This window comes from Rousettus aegyptiacus, unplaced genomic scaffold, assembly GCF_014176215.1.
Source record: "Rousettus aegyptiacus isolate mRouAeg1 unplaced genomic scaffold, mRouAeg1.p scaffold_m13_p_1, whole genome shotgun sequence".
Taxonomy (NCBI): Eukaryota; Metazoa; Chordata; class Mammalia; order Chiroptera; family Pteropodidae; genus Rousettus; species Rousettus aegyptiacus.
The window spans coordinates 111,996,713-112,006,998 of record NW_023416284.1 but is presented as its reverse complement, the minus strand read 5'-3'; the positions used below and the strand labels follow the sequence as shown (position 1 = coordinate 112,006,998).

The window sequence follows — 10,286 nt, the reverse complement described above, 5'->3', positions numbered from 1 at the left end:
ACTACAGCTAGAAAACAGACCAAATCCAACCTATTACTTGTTTTTATAAATAAAGTTTTATTGGAACACAGCCACACACATTTATTTATATAGTGTTAATGTCTCCTTTGCATTATAACAGTAGAGTTGAGTATTTGCAATACAGATTATGTGATTCATGAAACCTAAAATATTTTTTATATAGCCCTTTACAGGAAAAGTTTATCAACTCCTACTATAGAGGAATGGTTCTATATATAATTTCTCTATTATAGAGCATATTTTCTTTTATTTTCTTATATATGTAATAATGACTTGAGAGACAGTATTATGGGTTGACAATCTAACCTCTAGAACCAGAAAGCCTAATTTTGCTTCCTAGCTCAACCTATATAAGCTATGTAAACTTGGGAAGATTACTTCAATTCTATGGTTCAGGTTTTCTCTCTATAAATGGTGAATATAATAGCACCTAATTCATAGAGATGTAAGGATTTACCAGAGTAATATATATTAGCTACATAGAGCAGTGACTGACACATAATGTCCATTACCTGTTAGCTGATATTGTCACCACTATCACTACCACCGTTAACATCATTAAATGTATATTATCAAGAACAGGTCAAATCACATTTCAAAAATTAAAGGTCTTTTAAAGTATATTATAGAGATGATGATGAAGAAAAGAAAGGCATAAAATTAAGACAATATTTTTCATTTTAGAGTATAATCATCAATTTTAAGTTTATTATATTTTAGTTTAGTTATTTTTATATATGCCTTTTATTAAGAAATAAAGATTTTATGTTCTTTGATTACTGGAAAGTTTTTTAACTCTCAAAGTTTTGAGCAGTTCTATTTATGTAGTAGTTATTCAATATTTATTGGCTGACTAACAAATGAACGAATAAAGTAATTGTCACCATTTATAGCACAGAACACTGGAAACGAAGCATCATTCATGTTTAACAGAAAGTTAATTGGAATAACTAGCTGTTTTTGATTAAGGACCTTTCTCAGTCATTTAAATCCTTTGGAAGCATTGAACTTGGCTGTGATATAAAAGGATTACTTCTGTTGGGGACATAAATTAAGATACATTTGTTTGCATTTAATTAGATGAAGACCTTACCAATACTAATTTCACTGAATTCAAATTACAACCCTATTTAGAAAGTGACTGTTGAGTTCCCTTAAAAAGCCATTAAACAGTGATCATCTCATTGCATCTCTATGCTGAAAGGTATTTTTTTTTTTATCAGTAGTTTCTTATTTTGCTATTAATTTGAAAAGGCAAATTGGTTAATTCAGTAAGTTTCAAAAAAGGCTTTAAAACATTTTGTTAAAAATCTCCTTACAGGCTAAAAAATATTCATTTTCTTCCTTTTCTAATAAAATAAAATAGATATCTTTGCAATTTTTATTTTGGTAATTTATGCTCAAAGTTTATGGAAAGATATTTCTATAAAATATTTTGCATTAATAGGAGACAGTAACAAGTTGATTCATATACTAATTTATTTATGGCTACTCATCATATGAAATTAATCTTCCAAAGTGAAGATTTATTCTGGAATTGTTATCCACATGGGAACATAATGTGCCTTTTTTTTATATTCCTGCTTGGATAGTAAGAGTATATTCATATTGATTTGCAACAGTCAATACCATAGTAACATATGAGTGTTCACTCTTTTGTATAAAACAATTACACTTTGAAATAATCTTTTGAGAAAACTGGAAGGCACTGAGGTGAATGAATCTTTGAGTGTAATGTTCTGTGCTGATGGAAAAAGTAAGTGACCGAAGCTTACAGTCTCCAAAATATTCTGTGTAGTAAAATTAGAGACATCTTCAGTACTCTGGTATTTGCTTACAGATGGAAAAAAAGGGAACATATATTTCTTAAGCAGATGTTGAGAGTATATGGAATGACTGCTATAAAGATCAAAAAGGAATAGGTTGTGACAAATGAGAATATATTATTTGAAAGTAGAAAGCAAACGTGTGTGTATTAGAAACTTGAGAGAGGTCTCTGAAAAATTTAAGACTATAAAAATGAAGTCATCAATACATATGAACAAAATGAGCAGAAAATTAACAACCTAATTTAAAAATAAGTCTCAGTCTATTAGTCATGAATATTGAGATACTTTGTATTTTTTATAAGAATATGAAAAATATATCAGTAAAATTTTTTAATAAGGTAATGATGTCTGTAAATCACTGTCATATTTTACTTTGTTTTATTAATTAGAATAAAGACTGAAGGAGCAATCATTAGTGAAATTGTTAGCAGGAAAAAAAAATCTAAAATTTTTTTTATTATTTTTTCAAATTTTTAGCTTACTGCTAATTTAGATAACAAATATTTTCAGCCAGATCGTGTATTTTGCTTATATACATACATATAAAGTGAGATGCATACATTCATGTATATAGAGAGAGAGAGAGAGAGAAAGAGAAAACATATATATACATATGTGTGTGCATGTATGCACTACTTTGAGAAATGTGAGGCTCTGGAAGCTGTAAAATATAATTTAATGTTATTAATATATTAATTATGAAATGTTTATTCCACTTGGATATCATATCTAACTACACTTATACCTATAGATGTTAGAATTGTTCTACTTCTAATATCTCCGATTTTGACATTCTCCAAAAACAATCTCCATAGCTTCATTTCTTAATTTATCACTTGTCTGTTCTTTTACTGGCTATAATCAGTCTTAAGCCATCCCTGTTGTTTCAATCCCTGAGCCTCTTCTAGACCTTCCTGACTTCTGTCACTAGAGCCTGGATTTCCCCCACCATTGCCTTTTTTTTCCCCTTTGATCTTATGCTTCCAAGCGGTCTTGAGATCGCCATGAAATGATCTCTGACTTGAGGAGAACTTGCTATGTATACTATTTTCTTTACAATCTTCAAATTGGTCTCTACTTTGATCGTTGACAATGACTTCACAATCTCCTTAATAATAATAATAATAATAATAATAATAATAGCAGTGGTAGTATGAAACATTTTCATAGTGTCCACAATATGCCAGAGTCTGAAGGACTTTATATATATTATCTCATTTAACTCTCATAGAAACATGAAGGTGTTCAGGTGGCAGAATTTTCAAAGAAAAAATTAGCTTATGAATGCAGAAAAAGTATTTATGGTGTTTAATGTGACTGTCTGACCCATTTTTCAAAGAATCTTCTGTAAAGTCAATTATCTTCTCTCATTAACCCAACTCAACGTATGTTTTAAAACATATCATTCCTGAGTACCCCATAAAACGTAATATTTGATCAGACTTTCTTCTGTCATTCTTTCCTTTCTTTGCTTCTCTAATATTGCTTTGATTTAGTTCCCTTCTTATCTTCATATTATTTAAGATCTTTTAATTTTATTATTGTTTTCCTTCTCTTACACTCTAAATAAGGGCATTCTGAAGTTTATGCTTTGATCCATGGAATTGAAACAGATGTCTCTCATAAATGCATCCCATGCCCTCAGCCTTTCTCTGACTCAAACATGCATTCTGGTAGATAGTTCAGAGTCCTCTTGGCTGTCAGTGACCCACTTCAAGTGCATAATTCTTTCTGCATTTTGCCTCAGGGCATTTTCTGTACCAGGGTTGTTCATTTGGGAAGTATCTCAGAAATTCAGCAAAAATTAACCTCTGGGGCAAACCTGTACCTGTGGGTTATGAGAACTGGTGGCTAAATGGCTTGGCCTCTAGTTTTTAGGTGGATAAATCTAGGGGACAATTTAAAGCTTCTTACAAGCTCTGGTCGAACTGAGCCCCATTATTTACAGCAGCAAGGTTGATAATTCATCTTTATATTAGTTTTTCCTTCTTTCGTTCAACTTTCCAGCTCCCTCTCTTTTGCTCCCTGGGGTCATCTTCAAAATAGATGATCAGCATTAGTCTTTGTGTCAGGTTCTGCTTTCAGGAGAATGCAAAACTAAAATAAGTAGTTGTTTTGTGAGGCCTGGCTTTTATTGAATTGGGTCAGGGAGAGTAAGGGAGACTCTTTTTAAAGACAAGAATAAAAAATGTTAATTTTACAAATTTTTCAAAAACATATCACCTTGCGAAAATATTCTTAGGGATCCTCCCATTGCTTTGGAAGGAGCTCATGCAAGTGATGGGCACAGAAGCTTAAATGTCATTGATTTCTTGGCATACGTGGGTACTTTTACACACTACTTTTCTTTCTTGACACTTTCTTCCTTAGCAGTATTGGCTATTATTTCTATGTATTTTACCTAATTCTGAGGTACAGATATACATAAATAATGCCATTCAAACACACAGGTATCATCTCAGGACTTCATAATGCGCCTAAACTAAGTACATTTTGTTTCTTAGGTTCTTTTGTCTCAAATCTTAATATTTGGTCCTTCACTCCTTAAATGCAATTATTTTTTATAATATTGTATATTACATATTACAATATTTACACTTATAAATGACTCATCTCACTTCCAATTATATCCTTTATAATTGAGAATAAGTTCCTAATACCACTTGTCTGGATTTTATTTTTTTAATTCGTTGCGGTGACACTGGTTAATAAAATTATATAGGTTCCAGGTGTACAATTCTATAATACATCATCTGTATATTTCATTGTGTGTTCACCCTTCAAAATCACCATATATTTGACCCCTTTACCTTTATCTAGCTCCCCTCCTCCCCAATTTCCCTCTGGTAACCACTAAACTGTTGTCTGTGTCTGTGAGTTTTTGTTTGTCTTATTCGTTTGTTGCTTTCAGTTTTATATCTCACATATAAATAAAATCATATGGTTCTCAACTTTTCTGTCTGTCTTATTTCGCTTAGCATAACTACCTAAAAATTTATTCATGTTGTCACAAATGGCAGTATTTCATCTTTTTATATGGCTAATATTCCATTGTATACATGTACCACATCTTCTTTATTCAATTGTCTATTGAAGGACTCTTTGGTTGTTTCCATGTCTTGGCCACTGTGAATAGTGCTGCAATAAACATCAGGATGCATATATTTTTACAGATGAATGTTTTCAGATTTTTCGAGTAAATACCCAGAAGAGGGATTGCTGGGTCATATGGTAATTCTATTCTTAATTTTTTGAGAAACCTCCTTACTGTTTTCCACAGTGGCTGTACCAATTTACATTCCCATTAACAGTGTATGAGAAGTCCTTTTTCCCCACAACCTCTCCAACACTCATTACTCGTCTTGTTGATAACAACCATTCTAACAGGTGTGAGGTTATATTTCGTTGTGGTTTTGACTTGCTTTTCCCTAATAGCTAGTGAAGTTGAGCATCTTCTCTTATGTCTGTTGGCCATTTGTATGTCTTCTTGGGAGAAGTGTCTGTTCAGGTTCTCTGCTCATTTTTTAATTGGATTGTTTTTTGTTTTTTGTTGGTCAATTGTTGAGTTGTATGTGTTCTTTATATATTTTGGATATTAGGCCCCTATCGAAAGTGTTGTTTGCAAATATCTTCTTCCATTCAGATGGTTCCCTGTTTGCCTCGTTGATGGTTTTTTTTGCTATGCAGAAGCTTTTTAGTTTGATGTAGTACCATTTATTCATTTTTGCTTCTACGGCCCTCATCTTCGAGGTCAAATTCATAAAGTCCTTTCTAAAACCAAGGTTCATAAGTTTAGTAGCTATATTTTCTTCTATGAGTTTAAAATATTCCTAACCACAGAATCTATCCTAATTGAGATCACTAGTTGTCTAACTCACCAATACAGCCAACACACTGATTTTAATCATAGTATTCATTTGTTTCTATATCCTTAGGTCTTCTCAATGCCTAAATTTAAATATTTATCACTAACTCTCTCTCTCTCTCTCTCTCTCTCTCTCTTTATCATCTATCTATCTATCTATCTATCTATCTATCTATCTATCTATCTATCTATCTATCACCTCTCATCTATCTACTTATCTATTTAAGGCTGAACTGATGGAAAAACATGTCTGAGGCCAGAAACAGCAGAAAAGGGTAAAAACACAAAAGTTAAGTAGGTGCCCCCAAATTGTATGATTGTTAAATAGAAGATTTAAGATTTAACTCAGTCTACGGCCATACCTCCCTAAATGTGCCCGATCCCATCTGATCTTGGAAGCTAAGCAGGGTCGGGCCTGATTAGTACTTAGATGGGAGACTACCTAGAAAGACCAGGTGCTGTAGGTGTTAAAAAAATAAATAAATAAAGATTTAACTCAGCCATTCTGTCCCCAGAGGATTACTCTTCCCTCTTATGCTATTCTACTTTTACTAAACGCCATTGAAAAAGAATTTGGAAGTGTTTTTGAAGAAATTATACAGAACATAGGCTATTCAGAAAAAGGAACAGACATATGAAAGATATAATCAACAGCTTCACCATGAGGTATCTAGCTATATGTTTCTTTTTATTTTTACTGATTGATATTTGTTGGGTTCCTAAGTCTGAGAAGCGGTACCTTTCATTAGTGCTGTTTAGGAGTTTAGTATGTGTTTGGTAAATTTAGTTGGGCTGTGTACACTAGCGCTTGATTCCTATCTAGGGACTAATTGTAAGGATAAAATAATCTTGCCACTTGAGTGAGGGAGTAAAGGAGAGTTATTGCTGCATTGGAATTGCCCTGACTTCTGGAAATCATCCAAGAAAAATACCTAAGAGTTTTCATGCATCAGAGGTGAGCGATGCAGGGAGGAAAGATAAACTGAGACCTGTTTAAATCCTCTATGAAGGTTTCCAGAGGAGGAATGGGAACCTAAGGAGGAGTGGAGTGAAATTATTAAAAAGGAGGATTCAAGGGAAATTCAAGTCCCATGTTCCATTAAGTACAGTCAAATATCAATAATGTGGGTCCCTAAAGAAACTTCTAAAGTATCTATGAGGAAAAAAAATTATCTTTAAATATACACCAGACCCAGAAAACACAAATTCATCTTAGAAACTTATCAGTCTGTGTAAGGACATTCCTTCCTACTTAACTCTCTCTTCTTGATTGGACCTGGTTTGAAGTCAGAGTTAGCAGTCTTAGAGAGAGATAAAGAAGTAAGATGACACCCCTCTACTCCCACATCAAGTGGCCAGCCAGCAGAGGAGTAAGGAGGGAAAGGAGTAAATTTATCATTAAATCTAAATCAAAGCTTTAATTATTGAGACTGTTCATTTTCAATAATCACTTCAAGACTGTGTTGCATCTTAAATAATATAGGTTTTTCTATTGCCTAACACTAATTGGAAAAGACGTAGTATGCAAGTTTAAGGATATTGAGAAATAAAATAAAGTTTCTTTTACAAATTAATCCTGAGTTCTTATTCAACATACCAGTTACTTATAAGCCATGGACTCTCAATTTAATATATTTAAACCTGATATTAAAACAGATTCATTTATTCAACAGCCTAATCAACATAAACAAAATATTCATATATTGTAGAAGATAAATTTCTTTCATCCGGAAATAAGTCTTTTTCTTTAGTATGATTGCAGCAAACCTTGTCATGTGTCCACCCCTGAACCAGTATCATTAATCAGAAACATGTCAAGTACTGATTTGCTTAAAACTGGGACCCTGTATCTGGCAAAGAGGAAAGTATTAACGTGGTTGTTTATGACTAATTAGTATCAGTCCTACAAGTAAAAATGGAGCCAGTTTTCAGAGAGTCAGAAGAGCTAGCTGGGAAGAGATAAATATATAGATCAAAACAGACCTTAACAGTAAAAGGACTGGTGAAAGGGATGCTATAAACTATCAACGGGGCTCACAAAACTCTTTTCCCCTATATTTTGGATCCATTACATTTCTGCCCACTTCTCCTCTAATATCTATCTGTAACCTAAGTACTTCTCATATCATTCACCTTTAATTTATTAATCTAAGCCGCTATCAGCCCTTGCCTTTCCTTACCTACAATTTTTTGTCTTTTATCTCAAACCGCTTTCCTTTTTTGTTGTATAGTTGTTTGTTTCTTAAATTTATTTGTTGTGTTGTTGTTATTGCAGTTGCAGGATTCATTCTTTATGGAAAATATGTTATGTGTTATTACATAAAAATTAAGGAGAACCATATTATCTAAATTGTTCCTTTTTCACTTCATATTTACTATATTTTTCACCTTTTTTGTGTTGATATCTCAATCTCTACCTCTCGAATTTTGATCATATCTACACATAATAGCCTTTGGTTCCTTCCCTATTATTACCCATCTATGACTCAAGCCAGCCACTTGCCGAATAATAAATAGTAAGGGGGGTAGTATAGAGGGAGGACATTTGGGGACAACCACAGTTTTAGTTTAGGATTGTTTCCTGGAGCACTAAAGCTTTTATGTCCATTATCCTTTGAGACATGGCCTCCCTAGTTTATTTACATTCAGTTGGTCGATACGACACATAATGAAGTCCCTTAATTCATGAGGTCTTTATGTTATGATAACTGTTATCCCTCCCTTCTTTGTTGCAATTCATTTTGGCAATCTCTTTATTTTAGAGAATTACTGGATGTAGCTTTTAGAAACTATATTGATACTTTTAGGGATACCTTAACCCTCTCTCCCCCTCGTATGGAAGGAGGTGCATGTAATATCTTTGTGTCTCTCTATATTTTGTTCCAAATTTCAAAGTACTTGACAGTTTTTTTGATATAACATGTACACTGAGGTTGTGATATCTTTTCTGCTTCATTAAGGAATGGTTTCTTTGTATATATTTTGTTCATCTTATTTATTTGATAGGAATCAATGGAAGTAAAAAAGTTAAAATATCCTCATGCATTAATAATTATTTATTAGTACCAGTTATTAAGAATTTTTTTTACAGTACTGATTTTCTTAAGCTAGTGTAAATATTACTATATACAATAGTTAGGATTTAAAAAAATTTATTTTATCCTGTTAAAAATAATTATGGACCCAAGTGCTTTCAATCTTAATTCTTAAAATGCTCATCTTCAATGCAAAATTCTGTCTCAACTGATAGCACAGCAAAGTGTCTCAAATAAAATACTATCTAGGGAGTTGCACTTAAAATTTGGCTTCAAAATTCCATTTTTTCCTTCTTTAAAGATCTTTCCTTGAAGATGTATTTACTTGGCTAAAATATGACTTGAGATTTATAGCTAATTTATGCAGAAAAATGTGTAGTCTACCTTATAAATATTCAAGATGGTAATAATAGAAAGAAATATAGAGAATATCTTATATCTTATTAGTGGTCAGTGGTTCTTTTCACATTTTACTATTGATTAAATACCTTATAGTGGACATGGAAAAGAAGAAAATATTTTCCTTTGCAGAAATATAGAATTAATTTTAGTATTTTTATTTCTACATATTCATATGTTCCTTGTGTTCTCGGGATTTATATTGAGAAAATGAAGTTCCATTTTTGACATGCAGAACTTATTTAAATATTTTGAATCTCTATGTCCCACCTAAAAAAGCTATCACTTATAGCATTTTCTGTACATCTTGAATTTCTAAATGTAGATTGCCATATAAAATTCTTTGGCATTTAACTTAGATGAGAAAAATTATACTTTTATTCTAATATGCTTTATTATTGTTTTTAGTAGAAACATTTTTCTCAAATGGTATCTAAGAGGGATAAATTACTGATTTACCAAAATTATTTTATTATAAAGTAGTCCTGATACATGGGTTCTAAAGGTATAGGAGGCTCCAGTGTGATTTTTGTTTAATGACGGTCCTATTGTTGCTGACATCTATTAGAATCTTATAACTAATAAGGTTGCATTCCTTTCTGTAAGAGAGGAAGTATGCTTGTTTTATGTTTGCAGGCTTGATCCTGCTTTTTGCTCAGCTTTTCTCCCTTTACAAGAACCATCCCATCTCGGATTACTAACATGCCAGCTTGGTCTGCCTGTTGCTATGGTTTCCCAGCAGTCATTGGCTATGCTGTGTTGCTTGAAATTATGCTTAGGCATGTTCTCATAGAATTTCATCTTTCTACTGTGAGTTTAGTTGTTTTCAGTTTTGCATAGAGCAGTAATCCATTTTTTTGTAATCCGTTTTTCAACTAAGTTTATTTGAGCTCAGCAGAATTGAATGCCTTAAAGATTTGGTTGGCTTGTGATTTATGGGGGCTTGTCTTCTTAATGGCAGACCCCAGACTCGTAATATATATGTCTACTGCTCATGGAGTTGAACAAATGACATGATCCCCGAATTTGTTTTAATGCCCTCATGAATCTGCAACGTACTATTTACCTGAGTTTCAATGGTAACACAGCTGTAAGTTTCACCTACATAAGGGCTTACCTTTCTTTCATTATGACATG

General features: G+C 32.5%; 1 pseudogene; it reads left to right on the top strand.

Annotated features, from left to right (window-relative positions):
- The first annotated feature begins 6,063 nt into the window (after window positions 1-6,063).
- On the top strand, window positions 6,064-6,182 carry LOC118605195 (annotated as a pseudogene).
- Window positions 6,183-10,286: the final 4,104 nt, after the last annotated feature.